The sequence below is a fragment of the Episyrphus balteatus genome, chromosome 2 (assembly GCF_945859705.1).
Source record: "Episyrphus balteatus chromosome 2, idEpiBalt1.1, whole genome shotgun sequence".
Taxonomy (NCBI): Eukaryota; Metazoa; Arthropoda; class Insecta; order Diptera; family Syrphidae; genus Episyrphus; species Episyrphus balteatus.
This window is the reverse complement of record NC_079135.1, coordinates 83513844-83528008: the sequence shown is the minus strand read 5'-3', so window position 1 is coordinate 83528008 and position 14165 is coordinate 83513844. Positions and strand designations below refer to the sequence as shown.

The following is a 14165-nucleotide window of genomic DNA, read 5'->3' as shown; positions in this document are numbered from 1 at the left end:
TCTAGATCAAAAGATATAACGTGAACATCTTTTCACCGTTATCTCAGAATTTGGAATATGAAATTAATTGAAATTTTGCACAATCATAATTTATTTATTATTTACCTATCTACTGTATAAAATTCATTCATATCTATTAAAACAAAAAAGGTATGGTCAATTGATTTTTCAAGTCGCTTTTTCGTTTCATCTTGTTTAAAGAAGTTTTCACTTCAAAAATACCTGCATTACCGATTGAATTTGTTTAATGTTTTCCTTTTTTTAAGTTTAAAACTTATCGGTTCACTCGGGTGTATGAGTAACTTTTTTTTTTTTTTTTAATTTTATAAAATGTTTTTTCTTTGACTAGGCCTGTGTCTCGTATACAAAAAGTAATGAGACATACAAAGCCTTTTTTTTTCATTATTCAATATAGCAGAAACAGTTATAAAACTAATTTAATAGTAATAATATTGTCACCATGAATATAAAAATAAAACAATGAAACCAATAAATACCCTTAAAAATAAGGAAGCAAGCTTCAGCATCTCTATACCCACTATAACCCAGAGGCACACAAACAAAAAATTTTTTATAATGTACAAGGGTCCAAGTGCGTTTTGTGACATTGAACTAACGACCTATGTCTATAGAAAGATGATTAAGGTAGGTTTTAACTATTATATGTCCCACATATATGCACATTTTTGTGCAATGACAACTTTTTAATTGTTGTGATGCCCTCTTTAGATACAAACAATATATTAAACTAGGTACCTGCATAGTGCAAATATTATATCCACTCGGATGCATCTTTGGCAAGAAGATGATTAATAAAGTTTCACTTTCACTGGAAGTGAACATTTGCAAATAAAAAAAAGAAATGTTGCGATAAATCGACGAACACAAAAAAGTTTTGTGGTTTATTTAATCAAAACTTATGTAAATAAATTCGCCCCCAACAACTATACACATTATATTACTTTTCTATTGAATTGAAACTGATAAGTTTGTGGGTGCTTGAGCTTTTACATACATAAATTTTCCACTTATCCGGTAGCTGGTTTAAACTACACATTTATACTTTAGGTTGTGTTTTTTGAAGTAGGTAGTACCAAAATGAGGGATGATGTGGGTTATGACAACAGGCATGCTGGATGAAGAATGAAGGTATAAAGACAGAAATATGAGCGAAACTATATTGCAAAGTTTATATTTGAAATTCAAGCCAAGAATTTTGAAATAATAATATGTAGATATAACTGTTCCCATGAGAGCCAAAATAAGTACATATAACATAAATAAATCAATATTTTATACAAACTTATACACAAAGACAAATGAAGCTGAAATTTATTAAGCTGTGTGTCATATTTTGAGGTTATGTTAGTTTTTGTTTATGCTGTATTTATTTAATAAACTAAACAAAATCTTGTGATTTTCTCTTTAATACTAAAAAATGCAAGAATGATTTTATAAAATTTAGTTCTAGAATATTTTGTAAAATTTAGGCGTTAGATTCTTAAAGTTAATAAATGAGTTAGTCTTAATATATGTTCTTTAAAAAAATTAATTTTATTAATTTTTGATTCATAATGAAATAAAATTAATTTTTAAATTTCTTGAAGATTTTTAAAAAGCTTTTTTAAATTTAATATTTACTAATTATTTACTGTAAAAACATTTTTCACAAACAAAAAATAAAGTTTTCAAAGTTAATTTTTATTAATTTTATTATTTTTTCTTTGTTATTGTTAATCAAAAGATTTAGAGTGTATTATATAAATAATTTAATATTAGAATGCATGTTTCAAGACTCAAATTCAGAGAATATCATTTGCCTTTGAGGGATTTGAAATTAAATTCGTCTTTGATTCAAGAGTTTCTTATTATTGTTGATTTTAGATTTTGAATTGTTGGTACCTACAATAATATAGTCGATATAATTGAATTTTGAGAAACTACCTAAAAGCTATACCTAAACACAATATTATGATTAAATTACTTGTACACTTTAGGATTTATAACAAAATTTGACACATTACAATTTGTCTTTCCTTTATTTATTTATTTAAGTATTAATATTTTATGTGATGGAATGTGTACTTAAGATTTAAAGATGATTTTAAAATAAGGGTATTTGATAGCTAATATTAACAACTCCTCATAGTAAAATTAATAGGTGGTGTTTTGAAATTCGCTTTTGAAGTTGTATGATTCGAATTTTTGTTTCGATTTTAAGTTTTTGTAGGCGTTTTAGTACGATAACTAAGGCGCTGAAAAATAGTAACGGAATTTTGTAGAACAGCATTTTTTACTATGTTAGGGGGGGTCTATCCCCCCTCGTTTAGGAGGGAGGGGCAATTTTCTATAAAAAAAAAAAATAGTAACGGAATTTTGTAGAACAGCATTTTTTACTATGTTAGGGGGGGTCTATCCCCCCTCGTATAGAAGGGAGGGGCAATTTTCTATAAATAAAAAACTAAAAATGATAAATCAAATATTTAAAAACATTGGCAACACCTACAACTTTAAAAGATACCTTTTTAAAAAGCCTGAATTCTACACTTAATTTTAAATTTCAATTCAAGTTTTTTCAGTCAATAGTTTTTAAAATAATCGAACTCATAGTCAAAAATTGTGAAAAAAAGCTCAAAACACGCACTGATCAAACATTGAAAACTATATGTTTTTATGCATTATAGTTGTTGAGAAAATTGAAAAGCACGAAATCTACTTTTTATCAGATTTTTGATTTTTAACTGTTTTTGTTAAATTTGGCATTACATTGCAACCATTAAAAAGATCTTTGATATTTTATACATAGAGTAAGTTGAGAGCTTTGTGTATCTCCAAGAAAAACACTAGATACCTCACCAGGCAGGCGGCAATATCAATAGCTTTTATTATATCTAATATTCTCTGTTCTCTGTCTCGCTAACGCAACTTTATTGCTCCGCTCAGGGTATGTAAAGTCGCCAGGCAGGCGCCAATGTCAATATAGTTTTAATCAAAAGTATTTTGCCTTGTCCCCTTCGCCAGAAAAGAAACTAAACACCTTATTAACAATAACATCTTTAAAATACGTGCAATAAAATTTCTTCTTAAAAAAAGTAGTTTTCTTATTTTTCAATTTTCTCAAAAACTCGACGGCATAGGAACAAATGGTTTTCAGCATTTGATTAGAAATCAGTTAAGGCAGTTTATTTTATTAGAAAATTTTGTATTGAAATCTACAGTCCTTAACAAAAATTGAATAAAATGTAATTTTTTAATCATTTTTTTCCCAAATTTTAACTTTGAAATCGATTATTTTAAAAACTATTGATTGAAATAACTTGATTTGAAAACTAAAATAAAGCGTAATGTTTTGGCTTTTGAAAAATGTATCATGCATAACTGTAGGTGTTGCCATCATTTTTAAATAATTTTTTTTTTATTTTGAGTAATTTTTTAGAAAATAGACCGTTCCTCCTAAACTGGGGGAGATAGACCCTCCCTCGTATATGTATTAAAAAATGCTTGTATTTAACTGCTCTACAAGAATCCGTTACTAATTTTCACAGCCTTAGTTATCGTACTATCCCATTTAAATTAAGCTTTGTATTTATAAGTACTCAACTTGGGTGATTTTCTAGAGGCGAAATAGAATTTGTTTATTAAAAAATTAATTACTTGTCATTATGAGTAAAATATAAAAGATTGTTTTTTTTCAAAAATATCTCTAAGTACGAAAATTATGTATTTTTGGACTAAAGAGCCTTACTTCTGGAATAATACAAATATATTATTAACCTTTATTAATGGTAAATGTCATAGAACCGTTTTCGTGATTTCGAAATTTCTCTTAATCGATTTAACTGATTTTAACGAAATTTTTTCAACAGAAACATTGAAATTAAGAAAAAATTTCAAATTTTTTTTAATCAATATTTTAAAACGAACCAATTAATTTCTAGAAACTTCATTTTTTATCTTTTTTATAAAAATCTCAAAAGAAAAAAAAAATAGTGTCAAACCGTACAAAAAAAAAACTTAAGAAATTGAGTTTTTGTAAAACTTATTGGAACTGTTAATTAATTTGCAGCAAAATGGTGTATGAAATAAAAAATATTTTGTTTCTTATTATCAGGCAATTTAGTAAAAGAATTATAAAAAACAAAAATCAATTATGAATGGAGGAAGCAAAATACTGTTGCAAAGTAGGGATTTTCGAAATTTCAGAAAATTTGAATTTAATCGAAAATCGTAAAAATTTGGGATGAACAATTTATTAAATTCTGAGAACCCTTGAGTTGGCCTATCCATATTTTTACCGACTTCCAAAAATAAGGAGGTATTCAATTTGATTGTATTTTTTTTTTTTGTTACCACATAACTTTGGACTGAGTGAACCAATTTTGATAATTCTTTTTGTATTGGTAAGATAGTAGTTGCAATGCGGTCCCATTTCAATTTCGTTCAGTTATAGACATAGGAACTATTAGAAAAACCATAAAACCCATTTTTGGTCCATGGAAGTCGGTTTTGTTTTTTTGATAAAAAAGATTATGTTTGATCCATTAGATACTTTTTTGACACCCTGTATAATGTAATAATTATTTTTTTAGATGTGTTTCTTTTTTTTACTGAAAATAGTTTTTGTAATTTTTGAAATGCAATACCAATGTGAAAAATTGGAACGAATTCGGATAAATCATAACTTAATTCGCATTCTTGTTTTTTTTAAAGAAATTTTAACATTTTATTTGTTGTAAAATATCAGATTTTTTTTTGAAATTCTTTGTAGTTTTGATTTTAAGTTTTGCTTAAAAAAATTCTTAGTTTTTGTTTTAACTATGTTTTTGAAAATTTGTTTATAATTTTCTCTGAGGATAAAAAGAATCACAAAATTTTTTGTTGTAAAGCAATCATTAGCATACATCGTTTTCTGGTCAAGACCTTAATTTATACAAACATTTTATATTTTATTTACATTTTGTTTCACAAAACAACGTTTTTAAAGATTCTCTCCTGTTTTTATATGAGTTTCAAAAGGGAAATTATTCTAATTCACTTACAAGTTTTATTCTTGAGTAACATTTTTATTCAAAGTTATGTTATCTTGTAGCTTTTAGAATATTATTTCCTTAACATGCGTCCTTAATTAAAAAAAAAATGTAATATGAATTTATATCTAAATTCTTAATTGGTTGTTGCTTACTTGTAAATTAGAGAAAATTCGATTATGTATTTGCTATTTGCAATTAATCATTTTTGTGCTCTGTCAGCGTTTATATCAATCTGCCAACAATGAAATTCAAATTCTTCATCCATCTACCTTTATATCACACCCACCATAAATCAAACTAAAGGGAAAATATTTTACATTCATTCAAAAATATAAGCCAATTGTTACAACATTTCTAATCATCCACAATCTACAATTTTGGCAATGATATTGAATAATTATATTTCTACCACTGAGTATCTCGTTTATCAAAGAAAAAAAAAAGTACATTCTCATTCAATCAAAGAAATTCATTTAACCGTATATTTGATGAATTTACATAAATCACTTCCCATACCGTGATAACCATTTTAAGCCTTTACACTACTACTCTACCAAAGTCAGTAGAAACAAATACAAAAAAAAATGTGATAATTTATTAATTCCATTTCATTTACATTTCCATTTCCATTGTCCTATTCTAACTTATTTCTCACCAATCATTCTGAGCGACAAGAAACCAAAGCAAGCCAACAAATATAACAAAAAAAAAAATCGGATCAATTAACTTTAACCGCTACTAGGTGTACTCGTATACCGGGTTACAATACAAACCACAATAGTAAAGGTATCCACTCTAGCTAGAAGGCAAAGTAAGAAGTGTAGTAGTATAGTAGTAACTCGTGCCTTGAACTGCCAATGGCATTTTGTGGATAATATGCGGCTGAGATATTTAATTGCATTCGCCTCAGTCTCAGCCCCACAAAACAACGACACGACAATGAAGTGCACCTACGGCATAGCGACAAGTGATGTCGATGTCGCTGTTGCTGTTGATGTCGTCCGACCCAGATTCGACGTGTGGGTCTTTCCATTCAAAAGCCATCTAACATGGCATATCTCAAAGAGATGGATGTGTACTTTCGCTTTCGAGTAAAAGTAAATGTAGGCCATTGTAGGGTACATTCCAAACTACATGACTATATGAACAAAAAAAATCAACTTTGTTGTATGTATTTCATGATCAAAAAAAGGGAAAGGGTTTGTATCTGTATTTCTTTTAATTAAAAAAAAAAAAAAATTATTATAAAATCGCAAAGAAAGTTGGTCCTGTTTTTTTTTTGCTGAATCCCTACATGATTGCAAAAAGATGAATCTTTTCCCGCCAAAAATTCAACTTGAATCCACACAAAACAAAAGTAAAAAAAATTATAACCTACCAAGCAGGATTTTTGATGTGAAAATGAATGTGAAACAACCTGCAGCAGATTTGTGCATCTTCTCTCAAAATTTCCGGAAAGCCATTAAAACAGGTTTATCCTCCATTTATTTCCCTTTTTTTTGTGTGTTTGCTAATAATGCAGTTTGTTGACCATCTTCACTTTCTTTTGCCAGCTTCACGAAAAATTTCATTCAAATTCGACCAATACATAACGAACTTAAAATATATCTATAGTCACCCAGTCAAAATAACTTTTACTTTCTACGGTCGTCAAGGTGGCAGTGTACACAAGCGATGGCCGGTACTTTTTTTTTTTTTTTGTGGTTTATTGGTTGTTTTACACCAGGGTTTATTTGAATAGGTTCACATTGGATCATATTTCTAAAAATTGTATGTCTTATAGTATTATAAAGTCATGTTATGACGAAATGTTAGAGACGTCATTTGCCTTGCTAGCCCAAAAACAAACATTTCAGTATAAATATCAACTACACTAGACAAAAAAATAAAAAAAAAACAAAAAAGTTCGAAATTTTATTTAGTGATTTTCTATAGGTAAAAAGCATTTGAAAGCTTCATTCTTTTTTTTTTTTTTTTGAGTACTAAATATTTTATTTGAAATGGTGAAATAGCAAAATCAATGGAACTATCCAAAACCCAAAATTTTAGAATTTTTTTTTTTATTTTTCTCTTTAGAAAGTGCGAAAATTTGTTTTCTCATAAAATAATTATTACACGGTGTAACACTCAAAATATACGCGGGCGGAGACCTATCAGGCTTTGTAGAGCTAGTCGCACTGAATACGAAACGGTATTTGAAAATCCCCTAACACCCCAAAAATCTAGAGTTACGGGCAAAAAACGGTTTTTTGGACCTTCACCCATTGAAAAAATTCTAACTTCGACAATTTTGTACCCATTTTCGATTTGTTTACAGTTTCTGATAGAAGATAAATATACCTTTTCAACAATGTATAAAACATGTAACTCGGTTAAACCACTTAGCATTTATAAGCTGTCAAAGTTAAAGATTCCATTTTTTTCGTCATTTGCCCAACTTCGGCATCAATTTAAAGTATATGTTTTCAAAACAACATGCTATTTAAAAAATATATTCTAAAACTATATCTATTTCTCAATCAATCGAGGTATTTTTTATGAAAATCACTTCAAAATTGGCTTAGAAAAAAAAATTTTTTCGATTTCAACCCAGATACAGAAATTCAAACTTTTAGGTATAAAACAAAAATGTTGTTTCGGCACGTAGTAGGATAACTTGGGCACCAGGATTTGACAACGAGTTTTTGAAGAGGAGCTCAATACAAACATTTTTTTTTTGGGAGGGGGTCTATCTCTCCCCGTTTAGGTGGGAGGGGCATTTTTCTAAAAAAAAAATAATCAAAATAAAAAAAAATTATTAAAAAACAACGGCAACACTTACAGTCAAAAATGATACCATTTCCCAAAGGCAAAATTATACATTTAATTCTAATTTTTAAATCAATATAATATAACTCATAGTTTTTGAAATAATCGATTTCAAAGTTAAAAATAGGCGAACAAAATTTTTTTAAAACTCATTTTATACTATTTTTGTCCAGACTGTGAATTTTAGTAAAAAAAATTACTCACACAGAAAACTGCCTCAATTGATTCCTTAAAGAACAGTGAAAACTATATGTTTCTATAATTATTTTTTGAAAGACTATATTAAGGTTCAAGTTTTTTTTTTTTAACTAGGTATTTCGATTTTTTTTAGAATGTAATATCAGCCGCCAAACCAGAGTTTTAAAAATATCAATTTCAAAATTTTAAAAAAAATATTGAAAATATGCATTAAAAAATATGTATTTCAACTTAAAAAATTTTTTATTGCAACTGAAAAATAATTGCATTATTGCAACAAATTTGATTGCATATAAAATATTTTCTGCACTTAAAAAAAATTCAATGCAAAATATTTTCTTACAATTTAGATAAAAATTGAGTTGTTTTTTTTACAAAATTTAACTTTTTTTGAAAACTTTTAATTTTGCTTGGTTTATTTAAAATATTAAATATTATTTAAAAAAAAACAACATTTTTCAAATTTTGTATTTAAAAAAAAGTTTTGTTTTAAACGGTTCCTACAGAAAACAAATATCTTGAAATTCTTTATTGAAAAAAAAAATAAATGGTATACTTTGGAGATTAAGGCAATCAATCCGTTTTAACATATTTTTGTAATTTTATTTCAATCAGGGGTTACAAACAAAAAAAAACCAGTCCGTTCGAAATAAAATTAGAAATGTAATTCTTCTTAAAGTTTTTGTATTATTTCAACTCAAACTTCAATTATTGTCCTTTTGTTAAAAATAGGCTTTTGTTGTTTATATCACTAAAATACTGAGGTGAAGAAAAGGGCAGCTGAGCGTATACGTACATAAATCTGAAGTGTAAATTATCATATCTTGACAATTTGATGATTCTTATTTTTGTTCATTAAATAATTTAAATTTTAAAGTTTAAATTTATTTTCTCAACATCTAAATTATTCTCATAAAATTAAAAAAAGCCTATACATCTTTTTTTAATATTGCAGAGCTAAATTAGTAGCAGCAAAAAAACTTATTGAATAGATTAGTTTATATAAATTGTATATATCTTACATACGAACGGACATTTATGCATAGCTCACCGAAATAATAAATATTTAAGATATTCATTTGAAAGGAAGGTTGCTCACCTGAAAGAAAATAAAATAAAAAAATAAATTAATATGCTTTCAAATAAAGAAATTTATAAATGTTTGTTTTTGATTGTTTCAAAATTGCTTAGAAAAATGCTAGAAGTAGGTACTTTTTTAAAACAAATTTTGTTTACAAACAACTCAGAATCGATTTGAATAAGACGCAAACATGATGGTTCAAAAGGGAATCAATCTTAGATAACAAATAAAATCATTTTTATCAAAAAAAAACCGTCTTCCATGGATCAAAACTGGGTTTTATGGTTTTTCTAAAAGTTCTTATGGCAAAAACTGAACGAATAGGGACCACATTACAGCCACCAGCTTTCCAATACAAAAAGAATTTTCAAAATTGGTTCACTCAGTCCAAAGTTATGAGGTAACAAACACAACAAAAAAAATACAGACGAATTCAATACCTTCTCCTTTTTGGAAATCGGTAATAAAACAAAAATAAGATTTTTTATAAAAATAAATGAATTCCGTTTTAAATCTGCTAAAATCAAAGTAAATTTCATTTAAATTTTATAAAATTTAAGTGTACCTGTACCTGGTAAGAATAAAATGAATTCTAATTAATTTAATGTGCATTCTTATTAAAATTAAAATATTTAACAAAAATAAAAGGATTTTCATCTTAATTATAAGGATTCTTTACTTCTGGGATACATTTTTTTAAGGTGCGAAAAATTAAGTAGATTTGTCCGCTTATTTTAAGACGGCAAATCTTCTTGGCAAAAAACCAAGCAGAAAATCGCTTAGTTTAATACAGATTCTATTTGTTTTTAGAATGTTTTCTGACCGCAAAATGCATTAGAAAAACATGTTATCAATTGAATATTTTTGAAGTTAATTTTTATCGTATTGTAAATTTGAAGAAAGATGCAGGAAAACTAATATAAACAAATTTTTTGCTAAATTAATATTTTTTTTTACTGATTTAAAGAGATAGTAATTTTCCTTACATTTTTAAATTCATACGCGTTTCCTATTAAAATGTCTGAAGCTTATACTACGACTTTTTTTCTACATGCTTAAGCATTTTTCGGTAGAAATCTGATCAAAAAAAATACAAGTTCAAGTTAAAAAAAAAATAGTAATTATATTACCTATTAACTATATTATTAATTTATTTTTAATTATAATTTAATTCTAATAAACCTTTCAAAAATTGCGTCCCCGAAATTACTCTCAGTAAAATATGCTTAAGTGTGCCTAATTAAGCGAACTGAATTGTATTTTCATTTTGTAAATTTTCTACAAACAAAAAGGAAGTCCAATGTTAACTCAAAAATAGAGTTATAAAAAAAAAAAAAACAAACAAAAACACCATAAATGCCAACAAAACGACACCGAACCGGAGGAGTAGTGAAGAAGATACCAAAAGATACAAAAATCGAAAGTTGAAAATAATTGATGATGAATTTATGTTGGTGTGTTGTAACACTTGAACACAGGTTCATGATGATGCCTCTTTCTTCTTTAACTTGAGGTAAAAGAAAATACAAGAAAAAAAAAAAACAAACACCCAGACCAGCCTCACGTTTAACGGTCTTGTTCGGAATTCTTGAGAATGCCAGTATCTATCTATAATTCACTGATGATTTCAGTTATGTTGTTGTATAAACCTATAGCTATAGATTATCTCTCTCGTAATATAAACGGAACCGGAAACGTTTTATTATCTAATTTGAAATATCTGAACTTGTGCTCTGGCGTGTTAGGTGTTACAGCGACTATTTTACCTTTAAATGATTCCGATTCATTTAAATTTCCCATAAGAAAAAAAATTTAGTTGTTTATTGGTACACAAGTCACACACCAGAAGTACAAAAGAAAAAAAAAAAAAAAGCAGTAGTCCGACGCATTTCGATCATAAATCATTGAGTGATTTTTAATTAATTTAATTTTTGGTTTTCACTTAATTTACACCTTTCATTTGTAATTTTTTTTTTCTTATTTAGAGAGAGATTTTGTATGTGCCTTAAGTGCGGATAGGATTATATATATATTAATTTTTGGGTTTTTTTGGCTATTTATTCATTTCGGTTTTTACTTATTTATTTATATATATTTTTTTTTCTTTTTTTTTTGCTTTTGACAACTTTGAGAAAAAACGTGATGGAATCTTTTGGGTTTTTATCGTTGAGTAATTTAAGTGCTTTGTAAGCCCGAACGGACGATGAATGTTACATAATTGAGCGTTCGGGTGAAAATATTGGAGCGTACGTGAGGAGAGCATACAACTCGAAAAGTAATTAATGGAAGTTCAAGTTGTATAGGTATATACCTGTAGGAAAGGCCGGATTTATGGGGAATTATATATACATAGGTTTGTGTATATATTTTATTTTAATTATATATACATAAACTGGTTAAGTTACAGAGGCTGTGAAATACTCTTCTTCTTTTGGTATTTAAAATTAATATTGAAATATTTTCGGTTTTTTTTTACTTTTTCTTGAGAGTTTTTTATTTGTTCTTACCAAAAAAAATTATGGAAATTAAACTTAAAAGGGAACTAAAGCATAATTATATAGATGTGTTCACTAAAAGTTTAGGTAATGAGCATGCATGAAATCGAAGATAGTACCTAATTGCTTCAGATTTTTTTTCATTTTCTACGATGGATTTCAGAACAGAAAACAATTTTTTTCAAAGATTATTAAGAAAACGACATGCCATTACTTACAAAATGTTAATCAACCGTAAAAACTTATACAAAAATCATTCAACCTCTTTCGTAGAAAACTGATTCTTCAAAACTTTTGTTTTTTTTTTTTAAATTTTTTTTTTTTGCAAATAAAGCGTTTGAGTTGCCGTATTATTTTTTTTTTTTAATTAAAAAAAAAGAACATTTTTTGATACAGATTTATTTTTATTTTTTTCGAAATATAATTGTTTTTGAAAACAAGTCTATGATTTTTTTTTTTTTTGTTTAATTTAATTTTTATGTGTCGAATAATAGTTGCAACTATAAATAATTCGTAATTGATGTTGTTACAGTTAAAAAATAAAATTATTTTAAAAATTAGAAAACTTTTGTGTACTTTTTTCACTTTGTATTTCAAATGTTGTTCAGGTTTGATATTGGTATCCATTTTTTTATTGAAAAATGTTTTAAAATTTGTTTTTTCAATTCATTCTTGTTCAAGAAATTAAATGGCATACTTAATTTTAAGAGTTATTTTTTTTAATATTAAAAACAAAAGTCATATTTTGTTTAAGAATTTCCTTTAAATTAAAATAAAGACTTATCTTTTATGCTTTTTTAAGTGCGAGTAAAAAACCGGTAAAAAAAATTTGTAATAAATTCTTCATCGTGAATTTTGAAAATTTTAAATTTTGCGAGTTTAAGTTTTACAATCACTGTTAAAAAACTAGTTAGTGAATTTTTTTGCTTAGAAATATAGCAGTTTCTATAGCAAACAAAAATTTAAATTTAATTTTGTAAAAAATGTAATAAATAATTTAAAACAGAACAAAAAAAAAAAAACACCCTTTTGAATGGTTTTTATCATCAAATTGAGGATGCCATTTAGTTATTTCTATTATAAAAAATGTTTTTTTTTTTAATACAAAATTTCAAAAATGAAGTTGGTATGGTTTTTTTTAGAACTCATTATTCGACACTTAAATTTTTTTTTTATTACACTGGTTTACCGCCAAAATGGACACTCAATCCCACTATTTTTTTCTTACGTACTTAGACCTCAGGAACTCGGAAATCATTAGGTACACATAAAAAATATAAGACTATGAGGATTCGCAAGATTTACATTTTTTATGTCAGTAAGAAACTCTTTTTTTAAGAAGTGTTTTGATACAATGCACTCAAACTTTTGGAGTGACCCAAAAAAAGTTATTCCAGTTTTTGTTGCTTATTTGATCAGCTTTCAGGAACCGGTTTTTCTGCTCAGATTAGTTGTTTATTACTCAAGATATAGCCCGAATACTAAGTATGCTGGAAAAAACCTCGAAAACCTTTCCATAAATATTTTTTTAGATAAGATTTTCGAGTTTTCTAGGCTCAAATCTATACGAAAAGTATAACGGCACTTGTTGTCTAAAATTTTTTTATTTTTTTGTAAACTAGTGTTATCAACCCGTTTTTAAGGATTGAATTTTCAAAAAAAATTAATTTTTTTTTTTAAATCGAAAACTGTAGGTTTTGACATTTTTTATACATTTTATGGGAAAGTCAGAAAACAAAAAAAAAAAAAAAACGGTTATATGGCATGTACCGTTAGTAAAGGTTTGAAAAATATTTTTTTTCTATCAGGAGTAGGACTTTATTGGCCACAGTGCACGTATTTTTATTTATCAAAATCGTTTGAGCAGAATGTGAGAACAAATTAACTTTTCCATTTTAGTTACATGGTAAGTACCGTTAATTTTAGTTAATTAAGTCAATTTCCCTTTTATTAAACTGCCAAAAACTTTTAACTCTGTTATTATGAAAATATACTCCTGAAATAAATAAAAAAAAACAAAACTAGGAGAAGTTTTATCTTCTTTGGTTTTATAAATTGTCAGTACAACCTTATTGAATAGAGAGTCTCCAGTTCATTTCAACCGAAAATACATAAATATTATGGTAAATCCCGAATCACCGCTTAAATTTCTTAACACGTTTCAAATATTAAACCGAAGGCACTACTCAAAAGTCAAAACACCTCGTAATATTATTCGTTTTTTTTTTTTTTTTTGTTTGTTTCAATTTTATATAAAAGATGATTTTGTATAATCATAATAAAAATGTAAAAAACAAAAAATACAAATAAAAAAAAAAAAAACAAAAATATCCTTAGGCATGAAAAAGAGAAAGAATAATAATAATTATTGTCAGTATTATAGATACAAGAAGTCAAAAGTTCCATCGTTTCTTTCCTCTCCATTTTTTTAGATTCATTAAAGTAATTCCTTGTAAATCCTTATCAAACGGGGATTAGTAGATGTAAGTTAAAAATAAAAAAAAAATAAAAAAAAGGAAACAACTTCCTCCAACATGTTTTCAACACGTTCAT

The 14165-nt window shown here is 26.6% G+C and overlaps 1 protein-coding gene across 4 annotated transcripts in view; it reads right to left on the bottom strand.

Annotated features, from left to right (window-relative positions):
* Positions 1-14165, bottom strand: part of LOC129912604 (neurogenic protein mastermind) — an 81958-nt gene that overhangs the window by 7896 nt on the left and 59897 nt on the right. For 2 of the 4 annotated variants that reach the window (XR_008771868.1, XR_008771873.1), the window contains exon 4: positions 8958-9135. The exons of the other annotated variants lie outside the window; for them this stretch is intronic. The gene's annotated coding sequence lies outside the window, so the exon portion shown is untranslated. Of the gene's footprint in view, positions 1-8957; positions 9136-14165 lie in introns of those variants that run through there. 4 annotated transcript variants of the gene reach the window in all.